Genomic DNA, 13,935 nt, shown 5'->3' with positions numbered 1-13,935 from the left:
GACATCAGACGATGCACCGACTATTATGGTGAGCATGTACACCATCAACGCCGCATAACGTCCTACCAATACTTCGAGTCTAATATTTGGTCTTTGTTGGTTGACATGAACATTAGTGATGAAAATCTCCTGGACCAATGCTACAACTTCTTGTGTGAAAACCCAACTAAGGTCAAGCAACTATTTGGATTACCTGCCCAACGAAGAATGACAAAGTTTAATATGATGACTCGACGTAATTGAATAATGTTTAAGTTGTATTTTAAGGTTGCATTTCATTTTAGTTTGGTTGTGTTGTTTATTTGAGTCTTTAAATCATTGTGTTGTTGATCGAACTCTGTTGTTTTGATTGTGTTGTTTATCGAACTCGATTGTTTATCATTGTGTTGTTTATTAAAGTCTTTAAGCCATTGTGTTATTTATCGAATTATTTAAATGATTCACAATTTTCTTCTATTTACTTGTATTTAAATTTTATTAATTTAGTCTCTACGCTAGCTCATAATAGGTTATAACTTTATAATTTATGACATCCTCATCCACCGAGAGGTTGAAAACCCATAAGGATAAAGCTCCAACACATAATTTTCATTTTTTTTAATATATTTTTCACGTATTTTTACATAATTTATTAATAAAAACTACACTTCATTATAAATATTAGTTATTAAATAAATTTAACTAACACAAATATTTAATAAAATAAAATAATAATAATTAACTATTAAACTATATCGAATTATACAACTAATACGTTTTTATCCTTATTTTTTATGAAATCCTTTTCTATGGTTAATTAAGTTATATTTTTGTTGGTGTAGTATTTTTTAGATTGTTTTATTGTGAGATTTTTAATATTAAAAAATATTAATTTTCTATTTATATAAGATGTGATTTATTTTCTAATTTTATAGTATATGTTTAATATTTAAAGAAATTATTTGAAATTCTTTTTTATTTAATTTGTTGTTATGTTTATATTAATATATTTCTATGTATAGTTATTATGTTTATGTTTTGATTATAATTTTTTATAAAAAAAAATTCTATTGTTAATTACGTCATATCTTTGTTTAGGGTTTATGTTTAGGGTTTTTCTATTTTTCATGGTTTTTAATATTAAAAACAATATTTTTTATATATATAAGATTTGATTTATTTTTTAATTTTATAACACATGTTTAATATTTTAAAGAAATTACTTGATGTTTTGTTTTTATTTAATTTGTCGAATATATTTTTTTTCTAATTATAATTTTTAAATCTACAAAATATGTGAAAGTTGTTCATTTTTAAACAAAAACAACTCATTTTATTATTATTTTTTTTAATAGGCAAGAGTAAATCTGTAAAGTAACATTTCACATTTTAAAAAAAAATTAAAATTCTCTCACAACCATCACATCACTCTCAAACTCTCATAAACTTTTATCACACATCTATCCTAACATACCCAAATCCAAACACCTTCATGTTCTTCGCACTTTCCTCACACATCCTCACACAGCGACTTCCTCAAATCTCCACACATCTCCTCCTAATCCAAAGAGAGTCGGTCTTCTCAATTTTTAATTCTAGAATACGTTTTGCTAATATGTTTTTCAGATGCAGGGACTAGCTTTTTTTTCCTTGTCGCGAAATTTACTTACAATAAAAATGGTATTTTCACCTTACGTTAATTTCTATTTTTGTGTCTACTTGGCTTAATTTTCCCTCAATCAAGGTCTGACTTTTTTGCTTTTTTTTTTGATAAAAAACCAAGGCCGTGCTGAGAAATTTTAGAAGCTAAGGCATTACAAAACCGTTTAATTTTTTTTTAAAAAAATTATTTATATTTTTTTATTTGTCATTTTGTACTAAAATAATAAAGTGTAAAAAAAAATAATAAGAAGACTATATTGCGAGATGTAAGATGTTTGTGATTGTAGTTTGAAAAAACCTAAATTAAAACAGGAATGGAGATGCAGGGGATCGAACCCTGTACCTCTCGCATGCAAAGCGAGCGCTCTACCATTTGAGCTACATCCCCTTTTGAAAATTTAGAACAAGCTATAATCTGATAATATTAATCCATTTGAAATATTTAGTTTTGTCAAAAAGGAATCAAATGTAGTTTTAAAACAAGAATGGTACCTAAGGTAATGTCTTTGAACCTCTTTTCTCATGGGTGACAAAAGTTTTTCTTTTAAAAGCTCTAGAGTTTTATCAACTCTAATTTGGCCCATGATTTCTCCTTCATGAAGAATTTTTCTCTTATGTGTAAAGATAGTCTCGTTGTTACAACCATTGTTTATGAGAATTTGTACACTTGGCAATGGTTGTCTCAATAAGACATGACAAGTTTCTTTAGGCACTACCTCACATAAAAATTTGTTTTTGTAGGTGCTTATAGATAACTTGACATTCACTTGGTGATATCCTAGCACATATGAGAAATAATCTACTTCATCTTTATTTATGCAAGCCTCTTTCAAGGATTCTTCTTTTGTGACTATGCTTGTAAGTGTTCCTTTACAAAAGGTAAGGCTAGGTTGTTCAACAAGAGGCATATTTTCAACTTTTCCTTCTTGTTGAATGACCTTGTGAAAAGGAACACTCTTCTCCCACGCCTTTTGCTTTTCAAGGGTTTTCTCTTGATTTTCTATTTTTAATATGCTTGTAAGGGGTGTTATAAGATATTCCTCATTCTTTTTAGATTCACACCACCCCTCACTTGGCTTTTCTTTTTCTGTTTCTTTAGCTTCCCTTTCGTCTTCCTCTCTTTTCTTTTGTATCTTTCTTTCCTTCTTTACTTTATGGGAAGCAATCAATTTTTCTACCCTCATTTCCCAATCTAAGCAAGCTTCTACATTTTCTTTTCCATGGAAATGGGATGGGTCTACCCTAACCTCTCTTGGGCTTTCTTGTTCTCTTCTATCTCTTCTATGTCTTCTAGGGGGTGCTTGATAATAATCTTTTATTCTAAGGCTTCCCTCCCCAAAAGAATCATGATCTTTAGAGATAGATGCATGAGAAGGTAATTTTTTTGAAATGTGAGACTTCTCATCCTTTGCTTTAGTCAATTCATTAGTTTGGGTCTCATTCTCCAATTGTTTAGATGAAATTGATTGAATATCCTTGGAAAGTTGTTTTAAAAGAGATTTCAAGGATTTCACATCACTTTTAAGAGATTTTGAGGAGTGAGAAGACATGACTAAAGCTTTGTGTATAGAAATGTATTACTTTAAGAAAGATGAGGAAAGTTAATGAAGGTAGTTTTCCAGGTAAGAGAGGTGAGTCACAATGGACTACTTAAATACCAAGTCTTTGCCTTAGCCAAAAACTATCCCTCAAGATCTTCACACAAATCTTTCTCTTGGTAAATCACTTAAAACACAATGAGGATGTAGAAATCAAATTTTTAATGCAAGAAACAATGCAAGCTATCTAACAACCCAAGCAAAAATTATCAAAGCTTAAACAAGACAAAAGCAAAGCAAAACAAGCGTAGCTAACTAAGGCAATTGATGTAATTAAAACAATTAACAAAAGCTAAGCTAGATAGTTTTAAGCTAGTCGGCCCTAGGTGAGGCTTCTTGGACACTTGGAGCCCTTGAAGACACACTCACAGTCTAATTGCGTAATTAACAAGTAATTAACAAGAGTTAAGTTGCAAAGAAATTAGATGGAACTCCCTTTGTTGATTTTCTATTTGCACTTCCTTTGTTGTCTCTTCCTTGTTGGGCCTTCCAATGTGTGCGGTGTATTTAGTATGTGTTTGTTGCTGCCCTTGCCTTTGTTCCTCTTGGAATTAGGTAATTAAAATCTTCAATCCAGCACCTATCAAGCAAAGCTAGACTCCTCTCAAGTCAATTCCCACTCAACAAGTACCAATTGATATTTAATCCACCACAAAGCTTAGAGGTCAAAGAAAGAAAGCAAGAAACAAATTAATTTGAAAAACAGTACCACACAAATGGAATTAAATGTGCCAACTAGAAAGAGTTCAAATGAAATTAGACAAGCAAATAAAAAGGGTACTCAAAGAAAGGATGACACACAAAAAGGAACCTATGGAATAGCACTAGATTTGATTTTAAAAAAAAAAAACAGCACCACTGAAACAAAATGTTGTGGTCCAGAATGCGTGATTTTCACAGATTTATGCTGAGTTGGCCTTTTAATATTTGCTTCTGAAAATTGATATTCAAACAAATCAAGATCTCAACAAATTTTTGGCGTTGGTTTCACTCCAAACGTATGCACCATTTAATTTTAATAATTTTTCTAAAATCAGTGCTCAGAACCGCCACTTGTAGCGTCAGGATTGCACACTTTTTTTGTAATATTTATCTTTTTTTTTTCTTTTTCTTTTTTTCAACTGATTCTTTTTTTGTCCTTTTGCTAACACCTCAATCTAGTAAAATCTAGAGGCTCAGAATTTTCTTATGTTGTATTTAATTTTCATAAGCAAAATCAGCCAAAACAGAATGGTGGAAAACAGAGGATTCTGAAAATCTGGAAACAAAAAACAGAATGATATACCAACAAAAACACAATGGAATTAGTGTAAAGAATTTGTGTGGATCTAACACACAAATATGAACTCAAACTAAAAATAAAAATCACCAAAGGATCAAAACACAGCAGATTTCAGATCAAGCATTCAAACCAAAAACAAGAAACAAAATAAACCAAGAAAAGTACTACTAGAATTTGTTGACAAATATGGAAACACAAGATTTAGACAAAACTTATGGATTCATAAAATGAAAAGACTCAAAACATCATATGACCCAAATGAAATTTCAAGCAAGACTAAAATACCTAAAAATAAAAACAGCAACACAAAGATATCAAGAATCCTACACAAAATTGAAAATAGATGTTCATGCACAATTTTGAACAAACCCACCGATTGAAATGAATAAGCAAGCATTCAAATCATATTAAAACACAAAAACAGCAAGACAACTTGGAATAAAGATGAACAACTAGGAAATAAGAAGAACTCAAAAAAAAATTGCAAAGAGATACTCATCTTTGAAGAACCATAACTCATGATACCAAATGATGACATTCCTATGAGCTCTTCTTTGATTTTGATGATGATGGTTGCGGAAGCTTAGTGGAGGAGAGTGGAACAAGGCCTTCCTAGGAAGTATGGGTGCCTTGAAGGTGCATGAGGAGTAGTGAGGGTTGGAGTGGTTCGGCCATCTCCATTTGAGAGTGAAGGTTGAAGACTAAATACCTAATTCTAGAGAGAATTTGGCAAGGGAGCAATTTGAATGACACTTGGGCAGCATTTCATTACTCAAAATAGTCTTCAAAATACAAGGTGTTGGCTCCTCCTTTTATAGGCTAAGGAGGACCATAATGCAACCCTAATGCTAAACAAAAATGAAATGCAAATTACATCACATGGCACATGGCCGGCCTAGTGGAGAATCCTTCTAGAACGTGACCAAATCTTTAGCAAATCTAGGTCAAGTCTCATGGAATCAAGTTTATGCTATTTACACTACACTAATACTAAGCTACCCTTAATGGGCCTTCATGTAGCATATACAAATCTTCATGGATTCGCTTGGCCTATGGACCTAGCAATTGGTCCTAGACGCTCCTCCCCTTTGGCCTAGACGCTCCTCCCCTTTGGCCTAGACGCTCCTCCCTTAGCCCTAGATGCTCTTGGTTTGGCTTTGGATGCTCATGTCTTGGCTCTTGTCTTTCTTGTGAGGTTGTGCTTGGCCCTCTTCCATCACAAGGTCTGACTTTTTTGCTTTTTTTCTTGATAAAAAACCAAGGCCGTGTTGAGAAATTTTAGAAGCTAAGGCATTACAAAACCCTTTAATTTTTTTTTAAATATGATTTATATTTTTTTATTTGACATTTTGTACTAAAATAATAAAGTGTTAAAAAATAAAAATAAGAAGAAGACTATATTGGGAGATGTAAGATATTTGTGATTATAGTTTGAAAAAACCTAAATTAAAACAAAAAATGGAGATGCAGGGGATCGAACCCTGTACCTCTCGCATGCAAAGCGAGCGCTCTACCATTTGAGCTACATCCCCTTTTAAAAATTCAGAACAAGCTATACTAAACTAATATTAATAAATTTATATTATTTAGTTTTGTCAAAAAGGAATCAGAGCTTGTTGGATAAGATTTTTCTAATTACAAAATAGATGAAGTTCATTTTAGCATAATTTTATAATTTATTGTTTTTTAATTAGACGAGTATCAATATCAAAATATTAAAAAGATATGTATACTGTAATAATCTTACCAAGAAATAGGGGCTGGATTTGTTCAACTCATTTTTTTAGAATCAATATTTTTTTTAATTAAATTCTTTTATGTACATGATTCCTCGATGTCTAGATATAACTCAATTATAAATATTTGATATTTAATACATAAATTCAAAATTCAATAAAATTTTCAATAACTAGTTATATGAAAATTTTAATTTAAAACATCCACCAACACACTTATCTTTTAGTGATCTATTTAAATAGTTACTCATTTCTTAAATTTATTTTACTTATAACTTATACTTTAATTATAATTCAATTTACCTTACTATTTTTACCTTCTTTATATCATATATATATATATATATGTAATGTATGTATTCCATGTTAAATTAATTAATTATTTGTGAATTATTATTAAATTAATAATTAAAATATTATTTTTATTATTGGACTATTTGAAATAGAATTATCATTATATAACTATCTTGTCATATGTACACAAATATTTGAAGTAAACACAAAACTCTACAGAGAAACTAAAATTAATTCATATATCTCAATGTCAATTTAATTTAAGTATGTATTTATTATCACTTATTTCATAATTGCATTAGATTCACATGCTTATTTTGCATCTATGAATATTGTTTTATATTGTTTTCCACCCATGCTAAGACAACACAATAGTACAAAATGATGAAAAAAATACTCTTTATTAAATGCGGTTTTGAGCTCAAACGCATTCGTAAAAACGCGGTAGCATTTTTTAAATTAATTTGATTTACAAATACGACTATTTGTATAGCCGCAGTTGTAAATCAAAGCGTTTTATTTACAAATGCGGCTATTTGAATATCCGCACTTGTAAATCATTTTTTATCCTAAAATTTGAATTGCACCACACCACTTTCATATTTTCTTTTCTACTTTGCCTTTCGTTTTTACCGTTTTTGCGCTCGCGTACGCTTGCAGTTCATCTCTTCCTCTACATCTTCATTAATTTGTGTCATTGTGAGTTTCTTGAATCACTTTCTTCCTCTGCATCTTCACTACGTATAAATTTTTTTCGTTTTTCTTATATTTGTTTTTTCTCCTTGCATTGTGGTCGAACTGTTCCATTGACATTCTCATCTCCATCGCTGCTCCGCCACCGCTTCCGCTGCCGCCGTCGTTGTTGGCGCTCTCCTACCACTCTTTACCACCAATGTTGGTTCACATACAAGGTTAGTGTTCTGTTTTAAATTTTTTGAATTTTTCTTTAATATTTTGAATTTATTTTCTTATGTATTATAATTTGTATATTATTTATAAATAATTCGTACATTGTGGGTTACATTTGAACATATTTATTATTTTTTTATTTACTGAAGCATATACAAGTGCGACTAAATGAAATAGCCGCACTTGTAAATGATATTTATAAATGCGGCTACATAGCCGCATTTATATATTCAAAATAGCCGCAGTCATTGTGTTTTTGCACCAGTGACATCTTTAAATATAATTTATAATTATTTATTATAAATCCTACTTTGACTTTTTAGAGAATTAAATATGAAGATTCGATAGTTTTTTTAAATCAATATAAAATCCATAAAGAAAATATCTTTTGAATTTAAAATTTATTAATTTAAAAAAAGCTATTATCTTAATTATGTGAAATATTATAGTAGTGAAGTTTATACTAAGATTCGAATCATTTTCTTCCATTTTAAACTAAGTTTATTGTGAAATCAAATAATAAAAAAAATCAAATATATCTCTCTATATATATATATATATATATATATATAAGACAAACTATTTCTTTGTCTTACAATCTTATGAAGAATCTAATTCCTCCCATCATACTCATTTCAAATTATTTTTATCCGACCAAATCCTACTATCTTGTCATGTTGGTTTCCTCTGAATATGATTTATCTTTCTAGTTTGTTTCTCAATTCTTGAAACATAGACTTTTCTCTCATCATGTGACATGAGCATCCACTATCTTGGTACCAAGGTTGGACTCTTATTTTTGCCATTGAGTATATATATAAGAGGGATTATTAATTTTTAGGTATCTATACAAATTTGCATCATTTTTTGTTATTATATCTTGGGAGCCCCTCTTTAGGATTTCCATTTGATGAAACATTATAATCAAATTTACTAGAAGATGTTGTATGTATATCTATATGAGTTTGAGGCTTGCTTTCCCTTGATATCCTATCCCTATTTTATCAGTGGGTCTATTTTACTTTCTTACTAGAAGATATACAAATTTCACACCTATAGAAAATTGGGATAGAACCTTTTTTAGATAAGCATTTTCACATAGTAGACCACTTATGGTCTTGTTGTCTTCCTTTGTTTAAGGTTTATTTCCATCACTTTCAATTTTCAGAAGCATTGCTGATGTAGTCTTATGTTGAATTCATGCATCTCTTTGTAATTTTTGATATGTTACAGTTTAATGGATGCATTGTGTGGGTTAAATGGATGAAGAAAAATGAATGGAAAAATGATAATGGTTGGTGAGGTAGAGACTTAAAAGCTATATTGCAAATCACTTCTTCAAGGAAGTAGTTAAAATGCATGGACTTCGTACTAGTATAGTTTATGATAAGGATTATAAATTTTCTTTCTTCATGGTGAAGGATTCTCTACGCTCAGCCCATTTGGATTCACTAAAATCTTTGTACAATAGATATCTTTAATTATTTTGGCCTCAATCCAGTCAACGCATGGCAGAGCACTCAACATTTTAAGTGTTTTCTTGAGGTTTGTTCTCTGGACTCAATCCGCTAGGTCATTCTCTATGCACTGGGCGGATTGTCCTTTCTTGCTTGTTTTTTTTTTTTGTTTTTTTTTTCCTTTTTCAAGTGTGAGTGATGGTGATGGAAGAGGCCCAAGCTTGGGCCCTAGTTCAAGCCCAACAACTAGGTCCATGGCAAAGAGGATTCAAGAAGATTGGGATTCTACTACTGATGGCAAAGAAATGTTTCTTTATATGTTCAAAGAGGACCACAAGAAGTAAAGCCCAAGCCATGAGAGCTAGTTTCTTTATTTGTAATTTCAGTAGCATAGGGTTCATTTAGCATAATGGGGGGTGTGCTTATCATTGTAGCTTGAGTAAAGCCTTTTAGGGTAAGAAGTTAACCTAACTTCTAGAACTTTGCTCTTAGGGTGCGACATTGACTTTAGTCAAAACCCTAGCAGCCGCTCTTTTGTGTATTCCCCTTCCTACCCTTGCTCCTTGTTCTCCAAGGCACCTGAACCTATATAATGGGGTGCTTGGCTCATGTTTTAATAAGATCAATTTTATGAGTAAATTGCTGCCAAATATTGCAAGCTTCTACTCCCTTGTCTAGTCTCTCTAGGTTAGACACTTTGATCTTCACCTCCACCTTTCTCCAAGTGATATGGCCCAACCAATCACTCTCCATACCTTTCATGCACCTACAAGGAACCCATAGCTCTATATGAGCCCTCCTTGATCCATCACATCCATTGCTTCCACCACCCTTTTCAAATCTCCAAGAAGAACAACCCATCTTTTGGTATCAACCCATCATTTGGTATCCAGAGCTTTGGTTCTTCAAGAGATAAGTGTTCTCTTAATTTTATTTTTTTTGAGTTTTCTTCAAATCCGTGTTGTTCATCTTGCCTTGATTGTCTTGCTGTTTTTTTTTGTCATTTTAATTGTGTTGCTGTTTTAAAATTGGTTCAAATTGTTCTTGAGCTTCTAAACCGTTTTTAGGTTCCATTGATTATTTTGTGTTGGCTGTTTTGTTTTTAATTTTATTTGAGTCTTATTGATGTTTTAATCGGTACAAAGTGTTTGTGGTTGAGTCTTTTTTTTATTTTTGAATCCATACAAGTTTTGTCAAAGTCATGTTCATCCTACAATGTCATAAATTCCTAGTGGTGCCTTTTATTGTTGATTTGGTTGCTTGATTTTGATTTTGAGTGCAGCTTATATTTCTATTTTTGAAGCTTTGGTGCCTTTTATATTTTCATATTTGAGTTCATACTTGTATGTTAGTTCCATACAAGTTCTTTTCCTATAATTTCCATTGTGTTTTTGAAGTTTCCTTGTTGTTTTCTAATTCCAGTTTAGGATTTCTATGTTTTCACTCTTACTGTGCTGGCTGGAATCTTTCCTAGAAATTAATTCTGTGGGTGCAAAATTCTAAAATTTTGGATTTGAGTATTTTTATCTGTTGAGAAAAAGTGAAAAAAAAAGTACATCAAAATTCAAAATACAAAAAAAATGAAAAATGAAATACGAACAGAGTGCAAAAATTCTGACTCTGGAAAAACGGTGATGCGGCAGTGATCTTGAAAAAAATATTAAAATTATTTGGCTCACTGTTTTGGTAAAATTCCAACGCATATTTTGAGCTAAGACATTGAAGTTTCTGTGGTTAAAATTTCAAGCTCAATTTTGAAGTATTCTGTCCAGCATAAATTTGGGAAGTTGTGAAAAATTTACACACAAAAAATTCTGTAGTGCTGTTTTGGTTTTATTCATCTATTCTAGTTCCATTCACTAGGATTCTACTTTGTGTGCAACCTTTTCTTGTGTGCCTTAATTTTTTGCTTCTCAATTTTATTGAATACTCTTAAGTCTTGTCAAATATCAACTCCATTTGCAGTAGTCCTTGATTTTAAAATTTGAGTTTTGTTGCTTTAAAACTTGTTTGACCTCTCTTTGGTGGAATTTACCTAAAAAGTGTTTTGGTGAGTAGTGGAGCTAAAATTTTGTTTTGGTGAAAGCTATATCACTAAAAGGGAGTTGGAGTAAAGACTCAAGGTTGAATAACCTAAGGAGACAAAGCAGGGACCTCACTTGAAAAATACACAAATATGCACAAAGGAGCTACAAGTGAAGGAGTGCAAAGAATAGGACTTTAATTTTTGTGCATAAAATAAAAATAAAAATTGTTGACCTAATTTCATTTTATTTCTTTGAGTTGTAATTTGCAATAAATTTGATTAATTAGTGGATTAATACGTTTTAGTCGGTGAGTTTGTCTTCAAGGTTCCAAAGTGCTAAGAAGCCTCACCTTAGGATTCGACTAGTTTTAAAGCTTTCTAGATAGCAATATTCTCGTGTGTTTTATTGCTTTACATTGTTTTCTTGCATAAAACTTTGTTTTCATCTTTCATTGTGCTCTAAGTGAATTACTTAGAGAAGGGTTTGTGAAAGTATTGTGGATTAGAATCCGGCTAGGAAAGGCTTGGTACTTAAGTGATCCAAGGGGTCCACCTCCCTTTCCTGGGAATCTACCTACGGTACTCCACCTATCTTTCTTTTGGTAAATTGCTTCAAACACATAACTTTCAACATGTCTTCTCATTCTTCTTGTCCAAGTGAAAGTGAAAGAAAGTATATAAAATCTCTTTTAAAACAATTAGCCAAAGACTTTCAATCACTATCACATAGACAATTGCAACATGAGGCCCAAATCATAGAAGATAAAAAAGAAAGGGATGCTCATCTTGCTATGTTAGAAGAGGAGTTGAAAATTGTGAAAGAAAAGGATGAATATATTAGAAACTTAAAAAAATCACATGCATCGAGTGAGTCACATGCTGAGGGGAGTCTGAGAATTAATGATTATTATCAAACTCCACCTAGAAGAACTAGAAGGGAACACCCAAAGGAGACTAGGGTAGACTTGCCTCATTTTTATGGGAAAGAAAATGTTGAAACCTATCTAGATTGGGAGATGAAGGTAGAACAACTTTTTGCTTGCCACCATGTTAGTGAAGAGAGGAAAGTACCCCTAGCCACCTTAAGCTTCCAAGGGAATGCTATGTATTGGTGGACAACACTAGAGAGAGATAGGCGCCTCCACAAGGACCCTCCCATAGAATATTGGAATGACCTTAGGGGAGCCTTGAGACACTGCCATATTCCTTCATACTATAATAGAGAGTTAATGGACAAGCTCCAAAGACTCCAACAAAAGAACATGAGTGTAGAGGAGTACAGGCAAAAGATGGAGCTTTACATGATGAGAGCCTCTATTAGGGAGGAAGAAACCACCACCATAGCTAGGTTCCTCAGTGGTCTCAATCTTGAGATAAGGGATAAAGTGGAACTCTTGCCCTATAGGGACTTGAATGACTTGATCCAACTTTGTATAAAAGTTGAGCAACAAAATTTGAGAAAAGGATCAAGTCGCAAGGAGAGTTCTTACTCTAACTCTTATCCCAAGAAAGAGTATAGAAGAGAAAGGGAGGATAATATTTCAAAAGATAAACCGAAAGAAACTCCCAAACGTGTAGGAAAAGATGTGTCTACCTCACAACCCCGCAGTAGAGATATCCAGTGCTTTAAGTGTCTTGGTAGAGGTCATATAGCATCCCAATGCCCAAATAGGAGAACCATGTTTGATGGAGATCAAGCTCAAGAGGACATGGAGGCCAATCAACAAGATCAAGACGAGGTGGAGGCACAAATAGAAGACGCCCATGGAGGTCAAAGTCCACCTCAAAGGATTACAAGAAGCATGTTCAAAGCTTTGGGAGCTAAAGGACATTTATTTTCTCTTTTTGTAATTTCTTTAGTTGAAGGTGCTTAGAGGAAAACATTAGAAACCTCTTTTGTTTTAGCATCTTGTAGGCTTTAGTTAGGAGCTTTAGGGGGGTGTATTAGTAGGTAGGTGTAGAAGTAGAATAGGAGGTGCCAAAGTAGAAGTAGAATAGGCGCCGGTTCTAGAATGATTTGGGAGGGAATTTTTGAATTGTTTTAGCTTGCTTTTTCAGCACCTTAGGCTATAAATAGAGGTGCTCTCTTTGTAAAATTCAGATTGGAATTAATCTAAGAAAACTCTACTCAAATTTTGAGTGACCTTTGGAGAGCTTTTGGAGCCTTCTTCTCTATTCTTATCTTGATGGATCATTGGAGTCCTCAAGTGGCGGCATCACTCTCATCTAGGAGCATTCCACACTTCTAGTGGCGAGATCATCCAACATTCTTCCATCTTCATGAGCACTCTCTTCTCCTTCCTTTCTTCTTTTTCAATTGTTCATGTTGCCTTGTATTCTTGAGTTGTTTTGGTTCGGTTTTTCTATTTTCCAGCACCTATGTTCTGGTTTTGTTTCTAATTTCTATTTTGATCGGTTCATATGAATACTTGTTCAATTCTGTTCAGTCATTCCAGTTTTTACTCTCTTTGTTGATTCAATTTGACAATATTTGGTTCATCCAAATGAGTTTGGGATTTGGTACTAGTTTTTGGTGAGTTCTTGTCTTAGAACAATGATCCAACTCTAAGAAAAGTGCCTCTATAATGTCCAGCTCAAGGTGATTCCTAAGAATGTCAAGAATCATTCTCTATGTGGCTATTGGAATCACATCATGTGGTATCATGAGTCTTAGGTTCATTCTTGTTTAATTGTTGAGTTGTGTGCACTTTAGTTCAAGAGCTCTTTAATTTCTTGCAATTTAAGTTTCTGTTTTAGATTTTTGCTTGAGTTTTCTTGCTGTTTTTCTTTTACACCAAGTGTTTGTGAAAAGGTTTATGGCACTCATTCTTCTTATGAGTATGGTTGCTCTTTTGGAATGGCATTATCCTTCCTAGAGTTTACCTTAAGCTTCCTTTCACTTGTTGTTAAAATTTGTGATGTGTCTTTTAATTTTGTAATCATGTCAAGTTTTGTCTTAGTCATGTTATTCCATATATGTCATTACTTCTAG

At 32.4% G+C, this 13,935-nt stretch overlaps 2 non-coding genes across 2 annotated transcripts; both read right to left on the bottom strand.

Moving 5' to 3' along the window:
* Positions 1 to 1,956: 1,956 nt before the first annotated feature.
* On the bottom strand, positions 1,957 to 2,029 carry TRNAA-UGC (transfer RNA alanine (anticodon UGC)). Its single transcript has one exon. It is a non-coding gene; the product is annotated as a tRNA-Ala (tRNA).
* A 3,951-nt stretch (positions 2,030 to 5,980) lies between these two features.
* TRNAA-UGC (transfer RNA alanine (anticodon UGC)) lies at positions 5,981 to 6,053 on the bottom strand. Its single transcript has one exon. It is a non-coding gene; the product is annotated as a tRNA-Ala (tRNA).
* Positions 6,054 to 13,935: the final 7,882 nt, after the last annotated feature.

The sequence above is a fragment of the Phaseolus vulgaris genome, chromosome 3, assembly GCF_051622355.1.
Source record: "Phaseolus vulgaris cultivar YP4 chromosome 3, ASM5162235v1, whole genome shotgun sequence".
Classification (NCBI taxonomy): domain Eukaryota; kingdom Viridiplantae; phylum Streptophyta; class Magnoliopsida; order Fabales; family Fabaceae; genus Phaseolus; species Phaseolus vulgaris.
The sequence above is the reverse complement of the archived record's forward strand: the minus strand, read 5'-3'. Positions and strand labels throughout refer to the sequence as shown.